Source organism: Phyllobates terribilis, unplaced genomic scaffold (assembly GCF_046119375.1).
Source record: "Phyllobates terribilis strain yellow unplaced genomic scaffold, ASM4611937v1 Scaffold_223__1_contigs__length_3252167, whole genome shotgun sequence".
NCBI lineage: Eukaryota > Metazoa > Chordata > Amphibia > Anura > Dendrobatidae > Phyllobates > Phyllobates terribilis.
In genome coordinates, this window is record NW_027362983.1 from 2920192 (window position 1) to 2946477 (window position 26286).

The 26286-nt window shown below is 44.3% G+C and overlaps 18 non-coding genes and 1 pseudogene across 18 annotated transcripts; all 19 read right to left on the reverse strand.

Moving 5' to 3' along the window:
* Nucleotides 1–653: 653 nt before the first annotated feature.
* On the reverse strand, nt 654–844 carry LOC141214682 (U2 spliceosomal RNA). Its single transcript, XR_012283880.1, has one exon. It is a non-coding gene; the product is annotated as a U2 spliceosomal RNA (small nuclear RNA).
* A 1115-nt stretch (nt 845–1959) lies between these two features.
* LOC141214876 (U2 spliceosomal RNA) lies at nt 1960–2150 on the reverse strand. The gene has a single exon (XR_012284067.1). It is a non-coding gene; the product is annotated as a U2 spliceosomal RNA (small nuclear RNA).
* Nucleotides 2151–3265: 1115 nt separating this feature from the next.
* Nucleotides 3266–3456, reverse strand: LOC141214683 (U2 spliceosomal RNA). The gene has a single exon (XR_012283881.1). It is a non-coding gene; the product is annotated as a U2 spliceosomal RNA (small nuclear RNA).
* Nucleotides 3457–4571: 1115 nt separating this feature from the next.
* On the reverse strand, nt 4572–4762 carry LOC141214684 (U2 spliceosomal RNA). The gene has a single exon (XR_012283882.1). It is a non-coding gene; the product is annotated as a U2 spliceosomal RNA (small nuclear RNA).
* Nucleotides 4763–5877: 1115 nt separating this feature from the next.
* Nucleotides 5878–6071, reverse strand: LOC141214918 (U2 spliceosomal RNA). Its single transcript, XR_012284107.1, has one exon. It is a non-coding gene; the product is annotated as a U2 spliceosomal RNA (small nuclear RNA).
* Nucleotides 6072–6335: 264 nt separating this feature from the next.
* Nucleotides 6336–6419, reverse strand: LOC141214995 (U2 spliceosomal RNA; annotated as a pseudogene).
* Nucleotides 6420–7534: 1115 nt separating this feature from the next.
* Nucleotides 7535–7725, reverse strand: LOC141214685 (U2 spliceosomal RNA). Its single transcript, XR_012283883.1, has one exon. It is a non-coding gene; the product is annotated as a U2 spliceosomal RNA (small nuclear RNA).
* Nucleotides 7726–8840: 1115 nt separating this feature from the next.
* Nucleotides 8841–9031, reverse strand: LOC141214686 (U2 spliceosomal RNA). Its single transcript, XR_012283884.1, has one exon. It is a non-coding gene; the product is annotated as a U2 spliceosomal RNA (small nuclear RNA).
* A 1115-nt stretch (nt 9032–10146) lies between these two features.
* Nucleotides 10147–10337, reverse strand: LOC141214688 (U2 spliceosomal RNA). The gene has a single exon (XR_012283886.1). It is a non-coding gene; the product is annotated as a U2 spliceosomal RNA (small nuclear RNA).
* A 1115-nt stretch (nt 10338–11452) lies between these two features.
* Nucleotides 11453–11643, reverse strand: LOC141214689 (U2 spliceosomal RNA). The gene has a single exon (XR_012283887.1). It is a non-coding gene; the product is annotated as a U2 spliceosomal RNA (small nuclear RNA).
* A 1115-nt stretch (nt 11644–12758) lies between these two features.
* On the reverse strand, nt 12759–12949 carry LOC141214690 (U2 spliceosomal RNA). Its single transcript, XR_012283888.1, has one exon. It is a non-coding gene; the product is annotated as a U2 spliceosomal RNA (small nuclear RNA).
* A 1115-nt stretch (nt 12950–14064) lies between these two features.
* LOC141214691 (U2 spliceosomal RNA) lies at nt 14065–14255 on the reverse strand. The gene has a single exon (XR_012283889.1). It is a non-coding gene; the product is annotated as a U2 spliceosomal RNA (small nuclear RNA).
* A 1115-nt stretch (nt 14256–15370) lies between these two features.
* LOC141214913 (U2 spliceosomal RNA) lies at nt 15371–15557 on the reverse strand. Its single transcript, XR_012284102.1, has one exon. It is a non-coding gene; the product is annotated as a U2 spliceosomal RNA (small nuclear RNA).
* A 2412-nt stretch (nt 15558–17969) lies between these two features.
* Nucleotides 17970–18160, reverse strand: LOC141214692 (U2 spliceosomal RNA). Its single transcript, XR_012283890.1, has one exon. It is a non-coding gene; the product is annotated as a U2 spliceosomal RNA (small nuclear RNA).
* A 1115-nt stretch (nt 18161–19275) lies between these two features.
* Nucleotides 19276–19462, reverse strand: LOC141214911 (U2 spliceosomal RNA). The gene has a single exon (XR_012284100.1). It is a non-coding gene; the product is annotated as a U2 spliceosomal RNA (small nuclear RNA).
* Nucleotides 19463–21874: 2412 nt separating this feature from the next.
* On the reverse strand, nt 21875–22065 carry LOC141214693 (U2 spliceosomal RNA). The gene has a single exon (XR_012283891.1). It is a non-coding gene; the product is annotated as a U2 spliceosomal RNA (small nuclear RNA).
* Nucleotides 22066–23180: 1115 nt separating this feature from the next.
* Nucleotides 23181–23371, reverse strand: LOC141214694 (U2 spliceosomal RNA). Its single transcript, XR_012283892.1, has one exon. It is a non-coding gene; the product is annotated as a U2 spliceosomal RNA (small nuclear RNA).
* Nucleotides 23372–24489: 1118 nt separating this feature from the next.
* On the reverse strand, nt 24490–24680 carry LOC141214695 (U2 spliceosomal RNA). The gene has a single exon (XR_012283893.1). It is a non-coding gene; the product is annotated as a U2 spliceosomal RNA (small nuclear RNA).
* A 1115-nt stretch (nt 24681–25795) lies between these two features.
* LOC141214696 (U2 spliceosomal RNA) lies at nt 25796–25986 on the reverse strand. Its single transcript, XR_012283894.1, has one exon. It is a non-coding gene; the product is annotated as a U2 spliceosomal RNA (small nuclear RNA).
* Between the last annotated feature and the right edge of the window lie 300 nt (nt 25987–26286).

The following is a 26286-nucleotide window of genomic DNA, read 5'->3' on the forward strand; positions in this document are numbered from 1 at the left end:
ACCTGGCTGGCTGAATGTCGCTGAGAAGCTCACAGAGACCGCCATAAGCAACAGTTTAACAGAATGCCACAGACTAATCAACCAAACTTTTTGGGTTGGGTTCTCTTTTATAGTCTGCAGGCATTAAATGAAAGAAGTCAGTGTTCCAGCAGAAGGAGACAATGTTTCAGAAAAGGCATTGTAGCAAACCAAAAAAGAAATTTTAAGCGCAGCAGAGTAACCAGCGCACATACCTGTTAGCTCAGGTGAGTTTAAAAGGCTGCTGTTGATAACAAGGGCATTTGCTAAATAGATGGTGTGTGTGCAACAATATACTGAAAGGTCAATTATATTGTGCAGCTTATCTCACCACCTGTAGTTATTTAGGTGAAAGCTCCAAAATGCTTGCCTAATATGTCTGTTTATCCAAAAGGAAGTAAAAAGGGAGAGCTAGAAAGATAGCATTGCATCACATTACATGGCAATGCAATGCACAGTTGCTGAAGTTGAACCAAAATGAGCTTGTAATCTGGCTTCTGCAACTTTGAACATGAAAAATCCAATGAGGAGAAGAAAAGCAAAGCCAAAGAGTCCATCCCAAAATCCGACAAACAAGCAAAATGAACAAAAAACATTGAATTCAATTCTTTCTGATTTTAGAAACTGCATTAAAGAAGGGGTGCACCGGTCCTGGAGATACTGCAATACCAGGTCAATGCGTGGAGTGGACAGAGCAAGCTCTTTTTCCATCTCCCTGTTCTAAAAATCCATTTAATATATGGTCCCCAGATAGGGGACGTATCAGATATTAAACTGATAAGAACAGATACTACACTTGATCTTAGCCAAAAGGCCGAGAAGCGATAACCAGAATTGGTTTCAAACTACGGAGCCACCCAAGGATCCTGAAAAGTCCATTTGTGGAGATGAGCTCCTGGACTCCCGTTAAGAAGACATGTTGTCAACCTCTAGATCCCTTACATGCCTGCACTTTTCGGCTTGCTGCTGCTGCAATCCACGCGTTTTAGATCTGCATAACTCCACCTCTTTAAACACAGCACCTTCACCCCCTGCTGTTCCCACCCGCCTCAACACCGTTGGAAGGGAGGAGAACCAATTAAGGCGGGGGGTGGGGTGGAACGAGCAGCTGTCTACCCTTAGCAGGAGGGCTCCTGATTACATACCTCTCCTGCTGCTGCTGCTGCTGGCTGTCCAGCAGCAGACTGAAGGTGGCTGCTGCTGTGCACAGGTATATAAAGGCTCAGAGCCTATTATGACACGCGCAGCCAGCGTTCCATTGCCACATTCCATCTACTGCAGGCAGGATACCTGGCTGGCTGAATGTCGCTGAGAAGCTCACAGAGACCGCCATAAGCAACAGTTTAACAGAATGCCACAGACTAATCAACCAAACTTTTTGGGTTGGGTTCTCTTTTATAGTCTGCAGGCATTAAATGAAAGAAGTCAGTGTTCCAGCAGAAGGAGACAACGTTTCAGAAAAGGCATTGTAGCAAACCAAAAAAGAAATTTTAAGCGCAGCAGAGTAACCAGCGCACATACCTGTTAGCTCAGGTGAGTTTAAAAGGCTGCTGTTGATAACAAGGGCATTTGCTAAATAGATGGTGTGTGTGCAACAATATACTGAAAGGTCAATTATATTGTGCAGCTTATCTCACCACCTGTAGTTATTTAGGTGAAAGCTCCAAAATGCTTGCCTAATATGTCTGTTTATCCAAAAGGAAGTAAAAAGGGAGAGCTAGAAAGATAGCATTGCATCACATTACATGGCAATGCAATGCACAGTTGCTGAAGTTGAACCAAAATGAGCTTGTAATCTGGCTTCTGCAACTTTGAACATGAAAAATCCAATGAGGAGAAGAAAAGCAAAGCCAAAGAGTCCATCCCAAAATCCGACAAACAAGCAAAATGAACAAAAAACAATGAATTCAATTCTTTCTGATTTTAGAAACTGCATTAAAGAAGGGGTGCACCGGTCCTGGAGATACTGCAATACCAGGTCAATGCGTGGAGTGGACAGAGCAAGCTCTTTTTCCATCTCCCTGTTCTAAAAATCCATTTAATATATGGTCCCCAGATAGGGGACGTATCAGATATTAAACTGATAAGAACAGATACTACATTTGATCTTAGCCAAAAGGCCGAGAAGCGATAACCAGAATTGGTTTCAAACTACGGAGCCACCCAAGGATCCTGAAAAGTCCATTTGTGGAGATGAGCTCCTGGACTCCCGTTAAGAAGACATGTTGTCAACCTCTAGATCCCTTACATGCCTGCACTTTTCGGCTTGCTGCTGCTGAAATCCACGCGTTTTAGATCTGCATAACTCCACCTCTTTAAACACAGCACCTTCACCCCCTGCTGTTCCCACCCGCCTCAACACCGTTGGAAGGGAGGAGAACCAATTAAGGCGGGGGGTGGGGTGGAACGAGCAGCTGTCTACCCTTAGCAGGAGGGCTCCTGATTACATACCTCTCCTGCTGCTGCTGCTGCTGGCTGTCCAGCAGCAGACTGAAGGTGGCTGCTGCTGTGCACAGGTATATAAAGGCTCAGAGCCTATTATGACACGCGCAGCCAGCGTTCCATTGCCACATTCCATCTACTGCAGGCAGGATACCTGGCTGGCTGAATGTCGCTGAGAAGCTCACAGAGACCGCCATAAGCAACAGTTTAACAGAATGCCACAGACTAATCAACCAAACTTTTTGGGTTGGGTTCTCTTTTATAGTCTGCAGGCATTAAATGAAAGAAGTCAGTGTTCCAGCAGAAGGAGACAACGTTTCAGAAAAGGCATTGTAGCAAACCAAAAAAGAAATTTTAAGCGCAGCAGAGTAACCAGCGCACATACCTGTTAGCTCAGGTGAGTTTAAAAGGCTGCTGTTGATAACAAGGGCATTTGCTAAATAGATGGTGTGTGTGCAACAATATACTGAAAGGTCAATTATATTGTGCAGCTTATCTCACCACCTGTAGTTATTTAGGTGAAAGCTCCAAAATGCTTGCCTAATATGTCTGTTTATCCAAAAGGAAGTAAAAAGGGAGAGCTAGAAAGATAGCATTGCATCACATTACATGGCAATGCAATGCACAGTTGCTGAAGTTGAACCAAAATGAGCTTGTAATCTGGCTTCTGCAACTTTGAACATGAAAAATCCAATGAGGAGAAGAAAAGCAAAGCCAAAGAGTCCATCCCAAAATCCGACAAACAAGCAAAATGAACAAAAAACATTGAATTCAATTCTTTCTGATTTTAGAAACTGCATTAAAGAAGGGGTGCACCGGTCCTGGAGATACTGCAATACCAGGTCAATGCGTGGAGTGGACAGAGCAAGCTCTTTTTCCATCTCCCTGTTCTAAAAATCCATTTAATATATGGTCCCCAGATAGGGGACGTATCAGATATTAAACTGATAAGAACAGATACTACACTTGATCTTAGCCAAAAGGCCGAGAAGCGATAACCAGAATTGGTTTCAAACTACGGAGCCACCCAAGGATCCTGAAAAGTCCATTTGTGGAGATGAGCTCCTGGACTCCCGTTAAGAAGACATGTTGTCAACCTCTAGATCCCTTACATGCCTGCACTTTTCGGCTTGCTGCTGCTGCAATCCACGCGTTTTAGATATGCATAACTCCACCTCTTTAAACACAGCATCTTCACCCCCTGCTGTTCCCACCCGCCTCAACACCGTTGGAAGGGAGGAAAACCAATTAAGGCGGGGGGTGGGGTGGAACGAGCAGCTGTCTACCCTTAGCAGGAGGGCTCCTGATTACATACCTCTCCTGCTGCTGCTGCTGCTGGCTGTCCAGCAGCAGACTGAAGGTGGCTGCTGCTGTGCACAGGTATATAAAGGCTCAGAGCCTATTATGACACGCGCAGCCAGCGTTCCATTGCCACATTCCATCTACTGCAGGCAGGATACCTGGCTGGCTGAATGTCGCTGAGAAGCTCACAGAGACCGCCATAAGCAACAGTTTAACAGAATGCCACAGACTAATCAACCAAACTTTTTGGGTTGGGTTCTCTTTTATAGTCTGCAGGCATTAAATGAAAGAAGTCAGTGTTCCAGCAGAAGGAGACAACGTTTCAGAAAAGGCATTGTAGCAAACCAAAAAAGAAATTTTAAGCGCAGCAGAGTAACCAGCGCACATACCTGTTAGCTCAGGTGAGTTTAAAAGGCTGCTGTTGATAACAAGGGCATTTGCTAAATAGATGGTGTGTGTGCAACAATATACTGAAAGGTCAATTATATTGTGCAGCTTATCTCACCACCTGTAGTTATTTAGGTGAAAGCTCCAAAATGCTTGCCTAATATGTCTGTTTATCCAAAAGGAAGTAAAAAGGGAGAGCTAGAAAGATAGCATTGCATCACATTACATGGCAATGCAATGCACAGTTGCTGAAGTTGAACCAAAATGAGCTTGTAATCTGGCTTCTGCAACTTTGAACATGAAAAATCCAATGAGGAGAAGAAAAGCAAAGCCAAAGAGTCCATCCCAAAATCCGACAAACAAGCAAAATGAACAAAAAACATTGAATTCAATTCTTTCTGATTTTAGAAACTGCATTAAAGAAGGGGTGCACCGGTCCTGGAGATACTGCAATACCAGGTCAATGCGTGGAGTGGACAGAGCAAGCTCTTTTTCCATCTCCCTGTTCTAAAAATCCATTTAATATATGGTCCCCAGATAGGGGACGTATCAGATATTAAACTGATAAGAACAGATACTACACTTGATCTTAGCCAAAAGGCCGAGAAGCGATAACCAGAATTGGTTTCAAACTACGGAGCCACCCAAGGATCCTGAAAAGTCCATTTGTGGAGATGAGCTCCTGGACTCCCGTTAAGAAGACATGTTGTCAACCTCTAGATCCCTTACATGCCTGCACTTTTCGGCTTGCTGCTGCTGCAATCCACGCGTTTTAGATCTGCATAACTCCACCTCTTTAAACACAGCACCTTCACCCCCTGCTGTTCCCACCCGCCTCAACACCGTTGGAAGGGAGGAGAACCAATTAAGGCGGGGGGTGGGGTGGAACGAGCAGCTGTCTACCCTTAGCAGGAGGGCTCCTGATTACATACCTCTCCTGCTGCTGCTGCTGCTGGCTGTCCAGCAGCAGACTGAAGGTGGCTGCTGCTGTGCACAGGTATATAAAGGCTCAGAGCCTATTATGACACGCGCAGCCAGCGTTCCATTGCCACATTCCATCTACTGCAGGCAGGATACCTGGCTGGCTGAATGTCGCTGAGAAGCTCACAGAGACCGCCATAAGCAACAGTTTAACAGAATGCCACAGACTAATCAACCAAACTTTTTGGGTTGGGTTCTCTTTTATAGTCTGCAGGCATTAAATGAAAGAAGTCAGTGTTCCAGCAGAAGGAGACAACGTTTCAGAAAAGGCATTGTAGCAAACCAAAAAAGAAATTTTAAGCGCAGCAGAGTAACCAGCGCACATACCTGTTAGCTCAGGTGAGTTTAAAAGGCTGCTGTTGATAACAAGGGCATTTGCTAAATAGATGGTGTGTGTGCAACAATATACTGAAAGGTCAATTATATTGTGCAGCTTATCTCACCACCTGTAGTTATTTAGGTGAAAGCTCCAAAATGCTTGCCTAATATGTCTGTTTATCCAAAAGGAAGTAAAAAGGGAGAGCTAGAAAGATAGCATTGCATCACATTACATGGCAATGCAATGCACAGTTGCTGAAGTTGAACCAAAATGAGCTTGTAATCTGGCTTCTGCAACTTTGAACATGAAAAATCCAATGAGGAGAAGAAAAGCAAAGCCAAAGAGTCCATCCCAAAATCCGACAAACAAGCAAAATGAACAAAAAACATTGAATTCAATTCTTTCTGATTTTAGAAACTGCATTAAAGAAGGGGTGCACCGGTCCTGGAGATACTGCAATACCAGGTCAATGCGTGGAGTGGACAGAGCAAGCTCTTTTTCCATCTCCCTGTTCTAAAAATCCATTTAATATATGGTCCCCAGATAGGGGACGTATCAGATATTAAACTGATAAGAACAGATTTTTTTGATTGAATATATCTTTTATTAGCACAAAAAATAAGTTAACAGACAGTGTACAGTGCCGCAGCCCAGTACACACAGAATTCTACATCATATTTACATAGCATGAGGATACGACGCACTAACTAGACACATCACACCCCTATGCTACACAAAACACTTAATCTGAAAGAAAAGCATGTCAATCAATACAGTACGACGAACCGTGATAAGGGATGGGGATTGGGAAAAAGGGGATGGGGAGGGGAAAATCACAGGCCCGAAGCTTTATTGAAAGACAAGACACATAAGGGGAGAGGGGGAGGAGGGGTTTAGTCCTCGTCCTCGTCCTCCGGACCGTCCAGAACAGATACTACACTTGATCTTAGCCAAAAGGCCGAGAAGCGATAACCAGAATTGGTTTCAAACTACGGAGCCACCCAAGGATCCTGAAAAGTCCATTTGTGGAGATGAGCTCCTGGACTCCCGTTAAGAAGACATGTTGTCAACCTCTAGATCCCTTACATGCCTGCACTTTTCGGCTTGCTGCTGCTGCAATCCACGCGTTTTAGATCTGCATAACTCCACCTCTTTAAACACAGCACCTTCACCCCCTGCTGTTCCCACCCGCCTCAACACCGTTGGAAGGGAGGAGAACCAATTAAGGCGGGGGGTGGGGTGGAACGAGCAGCTGTCTACCCTTAGCAGGAGGGCTCCTGATTACATACCTCTCCTGCTGCTGCTGCTGCTGGCTGTCCAGCAGCAGACTGAAGGTGGCTGCTGCTGTGCACAGGTATATAAAGGCTCAGAGCCTATTATGACACGCGCAGCCAGCGTTCCATTGCCACATTCCATCTACTGCAGGCAGGATACCTGGCTGGCTGAATGTCGCTGAGAAGCTCACAGAGACCGCCATAAGCAACAGTTTAACAGAATGCCACAGACTAATCAACCAAACTTTTTGGGTTGGGTTCTCTTTTATAGTCTGCAGGCATTAAATGAAAGAAGTCAGTGTTCCAGCAGAAGGAGACAACGTTTCAGAAAAGGCATTGTAGCAAACCAAAAAAGAAATTTTAAGCGCAGCAGAGTAACCAGCGCACATACCTGTTAGCTCAGGTGAGTTTAAAAGGCTGCTGTTGATAACAAGGGCATTTGCTAAATAGATGGTGTGTGTGCAACAATATACTGAAAGGTCAATTATATTGTGCAGCTTATCTCACCACCTGTAGTTATTTAGGTGAAAGCTCCAAAATGCTTGCCTAATATGTCTGTTTATCCAAAAGGAAGTAAAAAGGGAGAGCTAGAAAGATAGCATTGCATCACATTACATGGCAATGCAATGCACAGTTGCTGAAGTTGAACCAAAATGAGCTTGTAATCTGGCTTCTGCAACTTTGAACATGAAAAATCCAATGAGGAGAAGAAAAGCAAAGCCAAAGAGTCCATCCCAAAATCCAACAAACAAGCAAAATGAACAAAAAACATTGAATTCAATTCTTTCTGATTTTAGAAACTGCATTAAAGAAGGGGTGCACCGGTCCTGGAGATACTGCAATACCAGGTCAATGCGTGGAGTGGACAGAGCAAGCTCTTTTTCCATCTCCCTGTTCTAAAAATCCATTTAATATATGGTCCCCAGATAGGGGACGTATCAGATATTAAACTGATAAGAACAGATACTACACTTGATCTTAGCCAAAAGGCCGAGAAGCGATAACCAGAATTGGTTTCAAACTACGGAGCCACCCAAGGATCCTGAAAAGTCCATTTGTGGAGATGAGCTCCTGGACTCCCGTTAAGAAGACATGTTGTCAACCTCTAGATCCCTTACATGCCTGCACTTTTCGGCTTGCTGCTGCTGCAATCCACGCGTTTTAGATCTGCATAACTCCACCTCTTTAAACACAGCACCTTCACCCCCTGCTGTTCCCACCCGCCTCAACACCGTTGGAAGGGAGGAGAACCAATTAAGGCGGGGGGTGGGGTGGAACGAGCAGCTGTCTACCCTTAGCAGGAGGGCTCCTGATTACATACCTCTCCTGCTGCTGCTGCTGCTGGCTGTCCAGCAGCAGACTGAAGGTGGCTGCTGCTGTGCACAGGTATATAAAGGCTCAGAGCCTATTATGACACGCGCAGCCAGCGTTCCATTGCCACATTCCATCTACTGCAGGCAGGATACCTGGCTGGCTGAATGTCGCTGAGAAGCTCACAGAGACCGCCATAAGCAACAGTTTAACAGAATGCCACAGACTAATCAACCAAACTTTTTGGGTTGGGTTCTCTTTTATAGTCTGCAGGCATTAAATGAAAGAAGTCAGTGTTCCAGCAGAAGGAGACAACGTTTCAGAAAAGGCATTGTAGCAAACCAAAAAAGAAATTTTAAGCGCAGCAGAGTAACCAGCGCACATACCTGTTAGCTCAGGTGAGTTTAAAAGGCTGCTGTTGATAACAAGGGCATTTGCTAAATAGATGGTGTGTGTGCAACAATATACTGAAAGGTCAATTATATTGTGCAGCTTATCTCACCACCTGTAGTTATTTAGGTGAAAGCTCCAAAATGCTTGCCTAATATGTCTGTTTATCCAAAAGGAAGTAAAAAGGGAGAGCTAGAAAGATAGCATTGCATCACATTACATGGCAATGCAATGCACAGTTGCTGAAGTTGAACCAAAATGATCTTGTAATCTGGCTTCTGCAACTTTGAACATGAAAAATCCAATGAGGAGAAGAAAAGCAAAGCCAAAGAGTCCATCCCAAAATCCGACAAACAAGCAAAATGAACAAAAAACATTGAATTCAATTCTTTCTGATTTTAGAAACTGCATTAAAGAAGGGGTGCACCGGTCCTGGAGATACTGCAATACCAGGTCAATGCGTGGAGTGGACAGAGCAAGCTCTTTTTCCATCTCCCTGTTCTAAAAATCCATTTAATATATGGTCCCCAGATAGGGGACGTATCAGATATTAAACTGATAAGAACAGATACTACACTTGATCTTAGCCAAAAGGCCGAGAAGCGATAACCAGAATTGGTTTCAAACTACGGAGCCACCCAAGGATCCTGAAAAGTCCATTTGTGGAGATGAGCTCCTGGACTCCCGTTAAGAAGACATGTTGTCAACCTCTAGATCCCTTACATGCCTGCACTTTTCGGCTTGCTGCTGCTGCAATCCACGCGTTTTAGATCTGCATAACTCCACCTCTTTAAACACAGCACCTTCACCCCCTGCTGTTCCCACCCGCCTCAACACCGTTGGAAGGGAGGAGAACCAATTAAGGCGGGGGGTGGGGTGGAACGAGCAGCTGTCTACCCTTAGCAGGAGGGCTCCTGATTACATACCTCTCCTGCTGCTGCTGCTGCTGGCTGTCCAGCAGCAGACTGAAGGTGGCTGCTGCTGTGCACAGGTATATAAAGGCTCAGAGCCTATTATGACACGCGCAGCCAGCGTTCCATTGCCACATTCCATCTACTGCAGGCAGGATACCTGGCTGGCTGAATGTCGCTGAGAAGCTCACAGAGACCGCCATAAGCAACAGTTTAACAGAATGCCACAGACTAATCAACCAAACTTTTTGGGTTGGGTTCTCTTTTATAGTCTGCAGGCATTAAATGAAAGAAGTCAGTGTTCCAGCAGAAGGAGACAACGTTTCAGAAAAGGCATTGTAGCAAACCAAAAAAGAAATTTTAAGCGCAGCAGAGTAACCAGCGCACATACCTGTTAGCTCAGGTGAGTTTAAAAGGCTGCTGTTGATAACAAGGGCATTTGCTAAATAGATGGTGTGTGTGCAACAATATACTGAAAGGTCAATTATATTGTGCAGCTTATCTCACCACCTGTAGTTATTTAGGTGAAAGCTCCAAAATGCTTGCCTAATATGTCTGTTTATCCAAAAGGAAGTAAAAAGGGAGAGCTAGAAAGATAGCATTGCATCACATTACATGGCAATGCAATGCACAGTTGCTGAAGTTGAACCAAAATGAGCTTGTAATCTGGCTTCTGCAACTTTGAACATGAAAAATCCAATGAGGAGAAGAAAAGCAAAGCCAAAGAGTCCATCCCAAAATCCGACAAACAAGCAAAATGAACAAAAAACATTGAATTCAATTCTTTCTGATTTTAGAAACTGCATTAAAGAAGGGGTGCACCGGTCCTGGAGATACTGCAATACCAGGTCAATGCGTGGAGTGGACAGAGCAAGCTCTTTTTCCATCTCCCTGTTCTAAAAATCCATTTAATATATGGTCCCCAGATAGGGGACGTATCAGATATTAAACTGATAAGAACAGATACTACACTTGATCTTAGCCAAAAGGCCGAGAAGCGATAACCAGAATTGGTTTCAAACTACGGAGCCACCCAAGGATCCTGAAAAGTCCATTTGTGGAGATGAGCTCCTGGACTCCCGTTAAGAAGACATGTTGTCAACCTCTAGATCCCTTACATGCCTGCACTTTTCGGCTTGCTGCTGCTGCAATCCACGCGTTTTAGATCTGCATAACTCCACCTCTTTAAACACAGCACCTTCACCCCCTGCTGTTCCCACCCGCCTCAACACTGTTGGAAGGGAGGAGAACCAATTAAGGCGGGGGGTGGGGTGGAACGAGCAGCTGTCTACCCTTAGCAGGAGGGCTCCTGATTACATACCTCTCCTGCTGCTGCTGCTGCTGGCTGTCCAGCAGCAGACTGAAGGTGGCTGCTGCTGTGCACAGGTATATAAAGGCTCAGAGCCTATTATGACATGCGCAGCCAGCGTTCCATTGCCACATTCCATCTACTGCAGGCAGGATACCTGGCTGGCTGAATGTCGCTGAGAAGCTCACAGAGACCGCCATAAGCAACAGTTTAACAGAATGCCACAGACTAATCAACCAAACTTTTTGGGTTGGGTTCTCTTTTATAGTCTGCAGGCATTAAATGAAAGAAGTCAGTGTTCCAGCAGAAGGAGACAACGTTTCAGAAAAGGCATTGTAGCAAACCAAAAAAGAAATTTTAAGCGCAGCAGAGTAACCAGCGCACATACCTGTTAGCTCAGGTGAGTTTAAAAGGCTGCTGTTGATAACAAGGGCATTTGCTAAATAGATGGTGTGTGTGCAACAATATACTGAAAGGTCAATTATATTGTGCAGCTTATCTCACCACCTGTAGTTATTTAGGTGAAAGCTCCAAAATGCTTGCCTAATATGTCTGTTTATCCAAAAGGAAGTAAAAAGGGAGAGCTAGAAAGATAGCATTGCATCACATTACATGGCAATGCAATGCACAGTTGCTGAAGTTGAACCAAAATGAGCTTGTAATCTGGCTTCTGCAACTTTGAACATGAAAAATCCAATGAGTAGAAGAAAAGCAAAGCCAAAGAGTCCATCCCAAAATCCGACAAACAAGCAAAATGAACAAAAAACATTGAATTCAATTCTTTCTGATTTTAGAAACTGCATTAAAGAAGGGGTGCACCGGTCCTGGAGATACTGCAATACCAGGTCAATGCGTGGAGTGGACAGAGCAAGCTCTTTTTCCATCTCCCTGTTCTAAAAATCCATTTAATATATGGTCCCCAGATAGGGGACGTATCAGATATTAAACTGATAAGAACAGATACTACACTTGATCTTAGCCAAAAGGCCGAGAAGCGATAACCAGAATTGGTTTCAAACTACGGAGCCACCCAAGGATCCTGAAAAGTCCATTTGTGGAGATGAGCTCCTGGACTCCCGTTAAGAAGACATGTTGTCAACCTCTAGATCCCTTACATGCCTGCACTTTTCGGCTTGCTGCTGCTGCAATCCACGCGTTTTAGATCTGCATAACTCCACCTCTTTAAACACAGCACCTTCACCCCCTGCTGTTCCCACCCGCCTCAACACCGTTGGAAGGGAGGAGAACCAATTAAGGCGGGGGGTGGGGTGGAACGAGCAGCTGTCTACCCTTAGCAGGAGGGCTCCTGATTACATACCTCTCCTGCTGCTGCTGCTGCTGGCTGTCCAGCAGCAGACTGAAGGTGGCTGCTGCTGTGCACAGGTATATAAAGGCTCAGAGCCTATTATGACACGCGCAGCCAGCGTTCCATTGCCACATTCCATCTACTGCAGGCAGGATACCTGGCTGGCTGAATGTCGCTGAGAAGCTCACAGAGACCGCCATAAGCAACAGTTTAACAGAATGCCACAGACTAATCAACCAAACTTTTTGGGTTGGGTTCTCTTTTATAGTCTGCAGGCATTAAATGAAAGAAGTCAGTGTTCTAGCAGAAGGAGACAACGTTTCAGAAAAGGCATTGTAGCAAACCAAAAAAGAAATTTTAAGCGCAGCAGAGTAACCAGCGCACATACCTGTTAGCTCAGGTGAGTTTAAAAGGCTGCTGTTGATAACAAGGGCATTTGCTAAATAGATGGTGTGTGTGCAACAATATACTGAAAGGTCAATTATATTGTGCAGCTTATCTCACCACCTGTAGTTATTTAGGTGAAAGCTCCAAAATGCTTGCCTAATATGTCTGTTTATCCAAAAGGAAGTAAAAAGGGAGAGCTAGAAAGATAGCATTGCATCACATTACATGGCAATGCAATGCACAGTTGCTGAAGTTGAACCAAAATGAGCTTGTAATCTGGCTTCTGCAACTTTGAACATGAAAAATCCAATGAGGAGAAGAAAAGCAAAGCCAAAGAGTCCATCCCAAAATCCGACAAACAAGCAAAATGAACAAAAAACATTGAATTCAATTCTTTCTGATTTTAGAAACTGCATTAAAGAAGGGGTGCACCGGTCCTGGAGATACTGCAATACCAGGTCAATGCGTGGAGTGGACAGAGCAAGCTCTTTTTCCATCTCCCTGTTCTAAAAATCCATTTAATATATGGTCCCCAGATAGGGGACGTATCAGATATTAAACTGATAAGAACAGATACTACACTTGATCTTAGCCAAAAGGCCGAGAAGCGATAACCAGAATTGGTTTCAAACTACGGAGCCACCCAAGGATCCTGAAAAGTCCATTTGTGGAGATGAGCTCCTGGACTCCCGTTAAGAAGACATGTTGTCAACCTCTAGATCCCTTACATGCCTGCACTTTTCGGCTTGCTGCTGCTGCAATCCACGCGTTTTAGATCTGCATAACTCCACCTCTTTAAACACAGCACCTTCACCCCCTGCTGTTCCCACCCGCCTCAACACCGTTGGAAGGGAGGAGAACCAATTAAGGCGGGGGGTGGGGTGGAACGAGCAGCTGTCTACCCTTAGCAGGAGGGCTCCTGATTACATACCTCTCCTGCTGCTGCTGCTGCTGGCTGTCCAGCAGCAGACTGAAGGTGGCTGCTGCTGTGCACAGGTATATAAAGGCTCAGAGCCTATTATGACACGCGCAGCCAGCGTTCCATTGCCACATTCCATCTACTGCAGGCAGGATACCTGGCTGGCTGAATGTCGCTGAGAAGCTCACAGAGACCGCCATAAGCAACAGTTTAACAGAATGCCACAGACTAATCAACCAAACTTTTTGGGTTGGGTTCTCTTTTATAGTCTGCAGGCATTAAATGAAGGAAGTCAGTGTTCCAGCAGAAGGAGACAACGTTTCAGAAAAGGCATTGTAGCAAACCAAAAAAGAAATTTTAAGCGCAGCAGAGTAACCAGCGCACATACCTGTTAGCTCAGGTGAGTTTAAAAGGCTGCTGTTGATAACAAGGGCATTTGCTAAATAGATGGTGTGTGTGCAACAATATACTGAAAGGTCAATTATATTGTGCAGCTTATCTCACCACCTGTAGTTATTTAGGTGAAAGCTCCAAAATGCTTGCCTAATATGTCTGTTTATCCAAAAGGAAGTAAAAAGGGAGAGCTAGAAAGATAGCATTGCATCACATTACATGGCAATGCAATGCACAGTTGCTGAAGTTGAACCAAAATGAGCTTGTAATCTGGCTTCTGCAACTTTGAACATGAAAAATCCAATGAGGAGAAGAAAAGCAAAGCCAAAGAGTCCATCCCAAAATCCGACAAACAAGCAAAATGAACAAAAAACATTGAATTCAATTCTTTCTGATTTTAGAAACTGCATTAAAGAAGGGGTGCACCGGTCCTGGAGATACTGCAATACCAGGTCAATGCGTGGAGTGGACAGAGCAAGCTCTTTTTCCATCTCCCTGTTCTAAAAATCCATTTAATATATGGTCCCCAGATAGGGGACGTATCAGATATTAAACTGATAAGAACAGATACTACACTTGATCTTAGCCAAAAGGCCGAGAAGCGATAACCAGAATTGGTTTCAAACTACGGAGCCACCCAAGGATCCTGAAAAGTCCATTTGTGGAGATGAGCTCCTGGACTCCCGTTAAGAAGACATGTTGTCAACCTCTAGATCCCTTACATGCCTGCACTTTTCGGCTTGCTGCTGCTGCAATCCACGCGTTTTAGATCTGCATAACTCCACCTCTTTAAACACAGCACCTTCACCCCCTGCTGTTCCCACCCGCCTCAACACCGTTGGAAGGGAGGAGAACCAATTAAGGCGGGGGGTGGGGTGGAACGAGCAGCTGTCTACCCTTAGCAGGAGGGCTCCTGATTACATACCTCTCCTGCTGCTGCTGCTGCTGGCTGTCCAGCAGCAGACTGAAGGTGGCTGCTGCTGTGCACAGGTATATAAAGGCTCAGAGCCTATTATGACACGCGCAGCCAGCGTTCCATTGCCACATTCCATCTACTGCAGGCAGGATACCTGGCTGGCTGAATGTCGCTGAGAAGCTCACAGAGACCGCCATAAGCAACAGTTTAACAGAATGCCACAGACTAATCAACCAAACTTTTTGGGTTGGGTTCTCTTTTATAGTCTGCAGGCATTAAATGAAAGAAGTCAGTGTTCCAGCAGAAGGAGACAACGTTTCAGAAAAGGCATTGTAGCAAACCAAAAAAGAAATTTTAAGCGCAGCAGAGTAACCAGCGCACATACCTGTTAGCTCAGGTGAGTTTAAAAGGCTGCTGTTGATAACAAGGGCATTTGCTAAATAGATGGTGTGTGTGCAACAATATACTGAAAGGTCAATTATATTGTGCAGCTTATCTCACCACCTGTAGTTATTTAGGTGAAAGCTCCAAAATGCTTGCCTAATATGTCTGTTTATCCAAAAGGAAGTAAAAAGGGAGAGCTAGAAAGATAGCATTGCATCACATTACATGGCAATGCAATGCACAGTTGCTGAAGTTGAACCAAAATGAGCTTGTAATCTGGCTTCTGCAACTTTGAACATGAAAAATCCAATGAGGAGAAGAAAAGCAAAGCCAAAGAGTCCATCCCAAAATCCGACAAACAAGCAAAATGAACAAAAAACATTGAATTCAATTCTTTCTGATTTTAGAAACTGCATTAAAGAAGGGGTGCACCGGTCCTGGAGATACTGCAATACCAGGTCAATGCGTGGAGTGGACAGAGCAAGCTCTTTTTCCATCTCCCTGTTCTAAAAATCCATTTAATATATGGTCCCCAGATAGGGGACGTATCAGATATTAAACTGATAAGAACAGATTTTTTTAATTGAATGCGTCAGAAGACGCGACATAAATTAAATTCCATTTGCATGGATAACCAAAAAAATGTCGCCTACGCCTTCATCATCCGAATTCAACTTTTTGTTTTTTTTAAGAAAATTTAATGATAATTAATAAATAAAACATAACATAACATATCCTTACATCAACAACAAAAAACTTCCAACAAAAACATCAACTCAACATTTTTCTTCTTCCACGTTTCTTCTTCCTCCATGACATGTCCAACAATTTCCAGTCAAAACCTTGCAGCAAAATCTTTTCATCTTCTTCAGCTTCAGCACTGGTATCAACACAATCCTGCATTACTTTCTCTTTTCCCTTATCATCCACCTTCCTTTTTTCCTTAACGTCTTTACTTCTAGGTACTCTCTCCAGTTTGCAAAACATAGAGTCCCCAACTCCTGAGAACTCCTGCTTCTCTCCCACAAACTCCTTCTTATTTTCAACTACTTGTATATCTTTGTCTTCTTTCTCTTTACAATCTTCAAACGATTCTTCAAATATCTTTTTCCCTTTCTCCTCTTTTTTCCCACCTTCCTCATAACAAAATCCAGGTTTCCCATTATCAATTCTTCTTTTACCATTTTCCACATAACTGAATCCACATTTACCATTTATAACAATCCTTCCTAAACTTAGTTCATTTTGTCCATTTTCCCAAACTAGGAAACTTCTCTTCCCATTCCAGACTCCCACTTTATTTAAGTAGTCCTTCTGGAATTTTACCAAAATACTCCATGGCTTCAAAAACTCCATCACTTCCTCCATCTCTACAAAGGGGTCATCCATACAGATAACCACCTTTTTCGGCCTTCCAGCAAAAAGAGCATTAACTCCAATTTCTTTTCCTTCCCAATTCTTGAGAAGACAAATACACTTTTCTTCAGACTTCAGTGTTACGTCAAATACCTTTTTAAACTTGATTTCTTGCATACAAAAAATGTCCTCTTCAATGATCGTCCCATACTTGAACAGAATATCCAAGATCTGATTCTCCTCCAACGAAAAATCCTCTAACTCCGTCTTCACATAGAACCGTAAACAGTTCCTCTTCCTCGTCAACTCCATCTTCTTCCTCCAAAAGAACTGCCCCCCACAGCTATGTGTGGTGACACGATGATCGCCTCTCGTTGCCCAGGGACTAATCCGACTCCCCAATAGCAGCAGGAGGGTGAAGCCCTGCCGTTAGACAAAGCGATCCCCCCAGGCCAAGGAGCCGGGTACCCTGGGCACCTCCTAGCCAAGGCCAAGGCAGCAACTGGTAGATCACTGCACCTGATCTTAGCCAAAAGGCCGAGAAGCGATAACCAGAATTGGTTTCAAACTACGGAGCCACCCAAGGATCCTGAAAAGTCCATTTGTGGAGATGAGCTCCTGGACTCCCGTTAAGAAGACATGTTGTCAACCTCTAGATCCCTTACATGCCTGCACTTTTCGGCTTGCTGCTGCTGCAATCCACGCGTTTTAGATCTGCATAACTCCACCTCTTTAAACACAGCACCTTCACCCCCTGCTGTTCCCACCCGCCTCAACACCGTTGGAAGGGAGGAGAACCAATTAAGGCAGGGGGTGGGGTGGAACGAGCAGCTGTCTACCCTTAGCAGGAGGGCTCCTGATTACATACCTCTCCTGCTGCTGCTGCTGCTGGCTGTCCAGCAGCAGACTGAAGGTGGCTGCTGCTGTGCACAGGTATATAAAGGCTCAGAGCCTATTATGACACGCGCAGCCAGCGTTCCATTGCCACATTCCATCTACTGCAGGCAGGATACCTGGCTGGCTGAATGTCGCTGAGAAGCTCACAGAGACCGCCATAAGCAACAGTTTAACAGAATGCCACAGACTAATCAACCAAACTTTTTGGGTTGGGTTCTCTTTTATAGTCTGCAGGCATTAAATGAAAGAAGTCAGTGTTCCAGCAGAAGGAGACAACGTTTCAGAAAAGGCATTGTAGCAAACCAAAAAAGAAATTTTAAGCGCAGCAGAGTAACCAGCGCACATACCTGTTAGCTCAGGTGAGTTTAAAAGGCTGCTGTTGATAACAAGGGCATTTGCTAAATAGATGGTGTGTGTGCAACAATATACTGAAAGGTCAATTATATTGTGCAGCTTATCTCACCACCTGTAGTTATTTAGGTGAAAGCTCCAAAATGCTTGCCTAATATGTCTGTTTATCCAAAAGGAAGTAAAAAGGGAGAGCTAGAAAGATAGCATTGCATCACATTACATGGCAATGCAATGCACAGTTGCTGAAGTTGAACCAAAATGAGCTTGTAATCTGGCTTCTGCAACTTTGAACATGAAAAATCCAATGAGGAGAAGAAAAGCAAAGCCAAAGAGTCCATCCCAAAATCCGACAAACAAGCAAAATGAACAAAAAACATTGAATTCAATTCTTTCTGATTTTAGAAACTGCATTAAAGAAGGGGTGCACCGGTCCTGGAGATACTGCAATACCAGGTCAATGCGTGGAGTGGACAGAGCAAGCTCTTTTTCCATCTCCCTGTTCTAAAAATCCATTTAATATATGGTCCCCAGATAGGGGACGTATCAGATATTAAACTGATAAGAACAGATACTACACTTGATCTTAGCCAAAAGGCCGAGAAGCGATAACCAGAATTGGTTTCAAGCTACGGAGCCACCCAAGGATCCTGAAAAGTCCATTTGTGGAGATGAGCTCCTGGACTCCCGTTAAGAAGACATGTTGTCAACCTCTAGATCCCTTACATGCCTGCACTTTTCGGCTTGCTGCTGCTGCAATCCACGCGTTTTAGATCTGCATAACTCCACCTCTTTAAACACAGCACCTTCACCCCCTGCTGTTCCCACCCGCCTCAACACCGTTGGAAGGGAGGAGAACCAATTAAGGCGGGGGGTGGGGTGGAACGAGCAGCTGTCTACCCTTAGCAGGAGGGCTCCTGATTACATACCTCTCCTGCTGCTGCTGCTGCTGGCTGTCCAGCAGCAGACTGAAGGTGGCTGCTGCTGTGCACAGGTATATAAAGGCTCAGAGCCTATTATGACACGCGCAGCCAGCGTTCCATTGCCACATTCCATCTACTGCAGGCAGGATACCTGGCTGGCTGAATGTCGCTGAGAAGCTCACAGAGACCGCCATAAGCAACAGTTTAACAGAATGCCACAGACTAATCAACCAAACTTTTTGGGTTGGGTTCTCTTTTATAGTCTGCAGGCATTAAATGAAAGAAGTCAGTGTTCCAGCAGAAGGAGACAACGTTTCAGAAAAGGCATTGTAGCAAACCAAAAAAGAAATTTTAAGCGCAGCAGAGTAACCAGCGCACATACCTGTTAGCTCAGGTGAGTTTAAAAGGCTGCTGTTGATAACAAGGGCATTTGCTAAATAGATGGTGTGTGTGCAACAATATACTGAAAGGTCAATTATATTGTGCAGCTTATCTCACCACCTGTAGTTATTTAGGTGAAAGCTCCAAAATGCTTGCCTAATATGTCTGTTTATCCAAAAGGAAGTAAAAAGGGAGAGCTAGAAAGATAGCATTGCATCACATTACATGGCAATGCAATGCACAGTTGCTGAAGTTGAACCAAAATGAGCTTGTAATCTGGCTTCTGCAACTTTGAACATGAAAAATCCAATGAGGAGAAGAAAAGCAAAGCCAAAGAGTCCATCCCAAAATCCGACAAACAAGCAAAATGAACAAAAAACATTGAATTCAATTCTTTCTGATTTTAGAAACTGCATTAAAGAAGGGGTGCACCGGTCCTGGAGATACTGCAATACCAGGTCAATGCGTGGAGTGGACAGAGCAAGCTCTTTTTCCATCTCCCTGTTCTAAAAATCCATTTAATATATGGTCCCCAGATAGGGGACATATCAGATATTAAACTGATAAGAACAGATTTTTTTAATTGAATGCGTCAGAAGACGCGACATAAATTAAATTCCATTTGCATGGATAACCAAAAAAATGTCGCCTACGCCTTCATCATCCGAATTCAACTTTTTGTTTTTTTTAAGAAAATTTAATGATAATTAATAAATAAAACATAACATAACATATCCTTACATCAACAACAAAAAACTTCCAACAAAAACATCAACTCAACATTTTTCTTCTTCCACGTTTCTTCTTCCTCCATGACATGTCCAACAATTTCCAGTCAAAACCTTGCAGCAAAATCTTTTCATCTTCTTCAGCTTCAGCACTGGTATCAACACAATCCTGCATTACTTTCTCTTTTCCCTTATCATCCACCTTCCTTTTTTCCTTAACGTCTTTACTTCTAGGTACTCTCTCCAGTCTGCAAAACATAGAGTCCCCAACTCCTGAGAACTCCTGCTTCTCTCCCACAAACTCCTTCTTATTTTCAACTACTTGTATATCTTTGTCTTCTTTCTCTTTACAATCTTCAAACGATTCTTCAAATATCTTTTTCCCTTTCTCCTCTTTTTTCCCACCTTCCTCATAACAAAATCCAGGTTTCCCATTATCAATTCTTCTTTTACCATTTTCCACATAACTGAATCCACATTTACCATTTATAACAATCCTTCCTAAACTTAGTTCATTTTGTCCATTTTCCCAAACTAGGAAACTTCTCTTCCCATTCCAGACTCCCACTTTATTTAAGTAGTCCTTCTGGAATTTTACCAAAATACTCCATGGCTTCAAAAACTCCATCACTTCCTCCATCTCTACAAAGGGGTCATCCATACAGATAACCACCTTTTTCGGCCTTCCAGCAAAAAGAGCATTAACTCCAATTTCTTTTCCTTCCCAATTCTTGAGAAGACAAATACACTTTTCTTCAGACTTCAGTGTTACGTCAAATACCTTTTTAAACTTGATTTCTTGCATACAAAAAATGTCCTCTTCAATGATCGTCCCATACTTGAACAGAATATCCAAGATCTGATTCTCCTCCAACGAAAAATCCTCTAACTCCGTCTTCACATAGAACCGTAAACAGTTCCTCTTCCTCGTCAACTCCATCTTCTTCCTCCAAAAGAACTGCCCCCCACAGCTATGTGTGGTGACACGATGATCGCCTCTCGTTGCCCAGGGACTAATCGGACTCCCCAATAGCAGCAGGAGGGTGAAGCCCTGCCGTTAGACAAAGCGATCCCCCCAGGCCAAGGAGCCGGGTACCCTGGGCACCTACTAGCCAAGGCCAAGGCAGCAACTGGTAGATCACTGCACCTGATCTTAGCCAAAAGGCCGAGAAGCGATAACCAGAATTGGTTTCAAACTACGGAGCCACCCAAGGATCCTGAAAAGTCCATTTGTGGAGATGAGCTCCTGGACTCCCGTTAAGAAGACATGTTGTCAACCTCTAGATCCCTTACATGCCTGCACTTTTCGGCTTGCTGCTGCTGCAATCCACGCGTTTTAGATCTGCATAACTCCACCTCTTTAAACACAGCACCTTCACCCCCTGCTGTTCCCACCCGCCTCAACACCGTTGGAAGGGAGGAGAACCAATTAAGGCAGGGGGTGGGGTGGAACGAGCAGCTGTCTACCCTTAGCAGGAGGGCTCCTGATTACATACCTCTCCTGCTGCTGCTGCTGCTGGCTGTCCAGCAGCAGACTGAAGGTGGCTGCTGCTGTGCACAGGTATATAAAGGCTCAGAGCCTATTATGACACGCGCAGCCAGCGTTCCATTGCCACATTCCATCTACTGCAGGCAGGATACCTGGCTGGCTGAATGTCGCTGAGAAGCTCACAGAGACCGCCATAAGCAACAGTTTAACAGAATGCCACAGACTAATCAACCAAACCTTTTGGGTTGGGTTCTCTTTTATAGTCTGCAGGCATTAAATGAAAGAAGTCAGTGTTCCAGCAGAAGGAGACAACGTTTCAGAAAAGGCATTGTAGCAAACCAAAAAAGAAATTTTAAGCGCAGCAGAGTAACCAGCGCACATACCTGTTAGCTCAGGTGAGTTTAAAAGGCTGCTGTTGATAACAAGGGCATTTGCTAAATAGATGGTGTGTGTGCAACAATATACTGAAAGGTCAATTATATTGTGCAGCTTATCTCACCACCTGTAGTTATTTAGGTGAAAGCTCCAAAATGCTTGCCTAATATGTCTGTTTATCCAAAAGGAAGTAAAAAGGGAGAGCTAGAAAGATAGCATTGCATCACATTACATGGCAATGCAATGCACAGTTGCTGAAGTTGAACCAAAATGAGCTTGTAATCTGGCTTCTGCAACTTTGAACATGAAAAATCCAATGAGGAGAAGAAAAGCAAAGCCAAAGAGTCCATCCCAAAATCCGACAAACAAGCAAAATGAACAAAAAACATTGAATTCAATTCTTTCTGATTTTAGAAACTGCATTAAAGAAGGGGTGCACCGGTCCTGGAGATACTGCAATACCAGGTCAATGCGTGGAGTGGACAGAGCAAGCTCTTTTTCCATCTCCCTGTTCTAAAAATCCATTTAATATATGGTCCCCAGATAGGGGACGTATCAGATATTAAACTGATAAGAACAGATACTACACTTGATCTTAGCCAAAAGGCCGAGAAGCGATAACCAGAATTGGTTTCAAGCTACGGAGCCACCCAAGGATCCTGAAAAGTCCATTTATGGAGATGAGCTCCTGGACTCCCGTTAAGAAGACATGTTGTCAACCTCTAGATCCCTTACATGCCTGCACTTTTCGGCTTGCTGCTGCTGCAATCCACGCGTTTTAGATCTGCATAACTCCACCTCTTTAAACACAGCACCTTCACCCCCTGCTGTTCCCACCCGCCTCAACACCGTTGGAAGGGAGGAGAACCAATTAAGGCGGGGGGTGGGGTGGAACGAGCAGCTGTCTACCCTTAGCAGGAGGGCTCCTGATTACATACCTCTCCTGCTGCTGCTGCTGCTGGCTGTCCAGCAGCAGACTGAAGGTGGCTGCTGCTGTGCACAGGTATATAAAGGCTCAGAGCCTATTATGACACGCGCAGCCAGCGTTCCATTGCCACATTCCATCTACTGCAGGCAGGATACCTGGCTGGCTGAATGTCGCTGAGAAGCTCACAGAGACCGCCATAAGCAACAGTTTAACAGAATGCCACAGACTAATCAACCAAACTTTTTGGGTTGGGTTCTCTTTTATAGTCTGCAGGCATTAAATGAAAGAAGTCAGTGTTCCAGCAGAAGGAGACAACGTTTCAGAAAAGGCATTGTAGCAAACCAAAAAAGAAATTTTAAGCGCAGCAGAGTAACCAGCGCACATACCTGTTAGCTCAGGTGAGTTTAAAAGGCTGCTGTTGATAACAAGGGCATTTGCTAAATAGATGGTGTGTGTGCAACAATATACTGAAAGGTCAATTATATTGTGCAGCTTATCTCACCACCTGTAGTTATTTAGGTGAAAGCTCCAAAATGCTTGCCTAATATGTCTGTTTATCCAAAAGGAAGTAAAAAGGGAGAGCTAGAAAGATAGCATTGCATCACATTACATGGCAATGCAATGCACAGTTGCTGAAGTTGAACCAAAATGAGCTTGTAATCTGGCTTCTGCAACTTTGAACATGAAAAATCCAATGAGGAGAAGAAAAGCAAAGCCAAAGAGTCCATCCCAAAATCCGACAAACAAGCAAAATGAACAAAAAACATTGAATTCAATTCTTTCTGATTTTAGAAACTGCATTAAAGAAGGGGTGCACCGGTCCTGGAGATACTGCAATACCAGGTCAATGCGTGGAGTGGACAGAGCAAGCTCTTTTTCCATCTCCCTGTTCTAAAAATCCATTTAATATATGGTCCCCAGATAGGGGACGTATCAGATATTAAACTGATAAGAACAGATACTACACTTGATCTTAGCCAAAAGGCCGAGAAGCGATAACCAGAATTGGTTTCAAACTACGGAGCCACCCAAGGATCCTGAAAAGTCCATTTGTGGAGATGAGCTCCTGGACTCCCGTTAAGAAGACATGTTGTCAACCTCTAGATCCCTTACATGCCTGCACTTTTCGGCTTGCTGCTGCTGCAATCCACGCGTTTTAGATCTGCATAACTCCACCTCTTTAAACACAGCACCTTCACCCCCTGCTGTTCCCACCCGCCTCAACACCGTTGGAAGGGAGGAGAACCAATTAAGGCGGGGGGTGGGGTGGAACGAGCAGCTGTCTACCCTTAGCAGGAGGGCTCCTGATTACATACCTCTCCTGCTGCTGCTGCTGCTGCTGGCTGTCCAGCAGCAGACTGAAGGTGGCTGCTGCTGTGCACAGGTATATAAAGGCTCAGAGCCTATTATGACACGCGCAGCCAGCGTTCCATTGCCACATTCCATCTACTGCAGGCAGGATACCTGGCTGGCTGAATGTCGCTGAGAAGCTCACAGAGACCGCCATAAGCAACAGTTTAACAGAATGCCACAGACTAATCAACCAAACTTTTTGGGTTGGGTTCTCTTTTATAGTCTGCAGGCATTAAATGAAAGAAGTCAGTGTTCCAGCAGAAGGAGACAACGTTTCAGAAAAGGCATTGTAGCAAACCAAAAAAGAAATTTTAAGCGCAGCAGAGTAACCAGCGCACATACCTGTTAGCTCAGGTGAGTTTAAAAGGCTGCTGTTGATAACAAGGGCATTTGCTAAATAGATGGTGTGTGTGCAACAATATACTGAAAGGTCAATTATATTGTGCAGCTTATCTCACCACCTGTAGTTATTTAGGTGAAAGCTCCAAAATGCTTGCCTAATATGTCTGTTTATCCAAAAGGAAGTAAAAAGGGAGAGCTAGAAAGATAGCATTGCATCACATTACATGGCAATGCAATGCACAGTTGCTGAAGTTGAACCAAAATGAGCTTGTAATCTGGCTTCTGCAACTTTGAACATGAAAAATCCAATGAGGAGAAGAAAAGCAAAGCCAAAGAGTCCATCCCAAAATCCGACAAACAAGCAAAATGAACAAAAAACATTGAATTCAATTCTTTCTGATTTTAGAAACTGCATTAAAGAAGGGGTGCACCGGTCCTGGAGATACTGCAATACCAGGTCAATGCGTGGAGTGGACAGAGCAAGCTCTTTTTCCATCTCCCTGTTCTAAAAATCCATTTAATATATGGTCCCCAGATAGGGGACGTATCAGATATTAAACTGATAAGAACAGATACTACACTTGATCTTAGCCAAAAGGCCGAGAAGCGATAACCAGAATTGGTTTCAAACTACGGAGCCACCCAAGGATCCTGAAAAGTCCATTTGTGGAGATGAGCTCCTGGACTCCCGTTAAGAAGACATGTTGTCAACCTCTAGATCCCTTACATGCCTGCACTTTTCGGCTTGCTGCTGCTGCAATCCACGCGTTTTAGATCTGCATAACTCCACCTCTTTAAACACAGCACCTTCACCCCCTGCTGTTCCCACCCGCCTCAACACCGTTGGAAGGGAGGAGAACCAATTAAGGCGGGGGGTGGGGTGGAACGAGCAGCTGTCTACCCTTAGCAGGAGGGCTCCTGATTACATACCTCTCCTGCTGCTGCTGCTGCTGGCTGTCCAGCAGCAGACTGAAGGTGGCTGCTGCTGTGCACAGGTATATAAAGGCTCAGAGCCTATTATGACACGCGCAGCCAGCGTTCCATTGCCACATTCCATCTACTGCAGGCAGGATACCTGGCTGGCTGAATGTCGCTGAGAAGCTCACAGAGACCGCCATAAGCAACAGTTTAACAGAATGCCACAGACTAATCAACCAAACTTTTTGGGTTGGGTTCTCTTTTATAGTCTGCAGGCATTAAATGAAAGAAGTCAGTGTTCCAGCAGAAGGAGACAACGTTTCAGAAAAGGCATTGTAGCAAACCAAAAAAGAAATTTTAAGCGCAGCAGAGTAACCAGCGCACATACCTGTTAGCTCAGGTGAGTTTAAAAGGCTGCTGTTGATAACAAGGGCATTTGCTAAATAGATGGTGTGTGTGCAACAATATACTGAAAGGTCAATTATATTGTGCAGCTTATCTCACCACCTGTAGTTATTTAGGTGAAAGCTCCAAAATGCTTGCCTAATATGTCTGTTTATCCAAAAGGAAGTAAAAAGGGAGAGCTAGAAAGATAGCATTGCATCACATTACATGGCAATGCAATGCACAGTTGCTGAAGTTGAACCAAAATGAGCTTGTAATCTGGCTTCTGCAACTTTGAACATGAAAAATCCAATGAGGAGAAGAAAAGCAAAGCCAAAGAGTCCATCCCAAAATCCGACAAACAAGCAAAATGAACAAAAAACATTGAATTCAATTCTTTCTGATTTTAGAAACTGCATTAAAGAAGGGGTGCACCGGTCCTGGAGATACTGCAATACCAGGTCAATGCGTGGAGTGGACAGAGCAAGCTCTTTTTCCATCTCCCTGTTCTAAAAATCCATTTAATATATGGTCCCCAGATAGGGGACGTATCAGATATTAAACTGATAAGAACAGATACTACACTTGATCTTAGCCAAAAGGCCGAGAAGCGATAACCAGAATTGGTTTCAAACTACGGAGCCACCCAAGGATCCTGAAAAGTCCATTTGTGGAGATGAGCTCCTGGACTCCCGTTAAGAAGACATGTTGTCAACCTCTAGATCCCTTACATGCCTGCACTTTTCGGCTTGCTGCTGCTGCAATCCACGCGTTTTAGATCTGCATAACTCCACCTCTTTAAACACAGCACCTTCACCCCCTGCTGTTCCCACCCGCCTCAACACCGTTGGAAGGGAGGAGAACCAATTAAGGCGGGGGGTGGGGTGGAACGAGCAGCTGTCTACCCTTAGCAGG